The sequence below is a fragment of the Camellia sinensis genome, chromosome 13 (genome assembly GCF_055761805.1).
Source record: "Camellia sinensis isolate YWXY chromosome 13, ASM5576180v1, whole genome shotgun sequence".
In the NCBI taxonomy this organism is placed as follows: domain Eukaryota; kingdom Viridiplantae; phylum Streptophyta; class Magnoliopsida; order Ericales; family Theaceae; genus Camellia; species Camellia sinensis.
Window position 1 is genome coordinate 3893232 of NC_138973.1, and position 1835 is coordinate 3895066.

A 1835-nucleotide genomic window follows, 5' to 3' on the forward strand; every position below is an offset into this window, starting at 1 on the left:
TGTACATGCATGCATAAATTCCTACTCAATTCAACATATTAAGCCAATTCTAGACTCAACTCACTAAACTTCCATGAATCATGCAAGATATAACTCAAATGCAAGCTCAAGAAGATGGTTCCTCTACCTTATGCCTTGAATCTCAAGTGTAGAAGCTCAATAATGCAAGACTTCTTCAATATCTCTAAATTTTCAAGCAAAACAAGATGAAATCAAGCTTTTCCTCTCTCTCACTCTCTCTAGTTGGTTTGCTCTAGGAAATAAGGCTGAAGAAATGGTGCTAAACAATGCTAAAGGTAAGAGAAGTAGTGGCCTAGCATAACCCACTCAATGGCAATTAGGTAAATAAAGCCAACTAATGTAATTTAGCTTATTTAATCCAATTTAATCATACCAAATCAATTTTCAATTAAATATACCATAAAATCACATTAATTCTAATTAACACAAAGCATTAATCAATTTCAGATTCGGCCGCTGATAAGGCCTTCAATTTGTAGTTTAAAACATGAATAGATCATTTAACGGTCAACAGATAGAAATGCATTTAAACTAATACACTAAATCAATCAGTACAGAATTTTAGTCAATCAGTCAGTTAATATGCTTAATCATAGATTAGTACTAATCAGTGGTGAGGGTTGTCACATTGCGTTTGATGCGATACCCTTCTAATCGATAGCATTTGTTATTGCTCAATTATGATGCTAATTTCTTTTAGGGTTGGGAATGAGGTTGTGACGATTGAGATAACATCTATATAATAAAGTAGAATGGTTTTTAAATTTGTCCTACTCACTTTTGTCTTATTAGGACATTTAGACGTCTCAAATCTATTTAAATTATAAAACAACGGCTGAGATATATTTTTTAAATAATATCCTATATGTACATTTTCTATTTTTCCATTTCTCTCTCTTACTTTTTCCTTTTCTTACTCATCCTTCTATGATTCCATGATCCCACCTTCCTCTTTCTTTTATTTTTTTATTTTTTTATTTTCTCCCATTTTTATTCTTCTCTCTATTTGTTTTTTTTTTCCTTCATTTTTTTCACTTATTTTTATTCATATTATATGAAAAATTCTACGATCCCAAAATTAGGGGCCAGATTTTACTGTGTGTAGTGGAGATTATATTAATGAATTTTTTAGTCCACAAATTAAATGAATTTGAACAATTAATTATTATTTTTAAATATATTGAATACGTGATAGATTTCATAAATTTAGATCTCATATGAATCTTCAACATCTATATAATAAAGTAGGATGGTTTTTGAAGTTGTCCTACACACATTTGTCTTACTAGGACATTTGGACGGCTCAGATCTATTCAAATTATAAAACAACGGCTGAGATATATTTTCCAAAAAATGTCCTACATGTACATTTTATATTTTTCCGCTTTTCTCTCTTACTTTTTCTTTTTCTCACCCATCCTTCCCATAATCCCACATTCTTCCCCCTTTTCATTTTATTTTTTTATTTTCTCTTATTTTTATTTTTCTCTCTATTTGTTTATTTTTCAATTTTCTCATGTTTGTTCAATATATTTTACACATATTTCTATATTTGTATGTATGCCCGTAACACATTAGGACATTACGGACATACATATAATTTTCATATAATTATATAAGCAAAAGCAATATTATATGTATGTCCGTGAAAATTGTATGTATACCAGACATATCTATGTATTTATCTATATAGCTATATATTGTATAAGCCAAAACGAGTTTTCGTGAGAAGTTTTATAAGAACTCCAAAATTTTATAATAAATTTATGAATTTATCAAATTAAAAAATAAATTTAAATAGTATTGAGATTGCA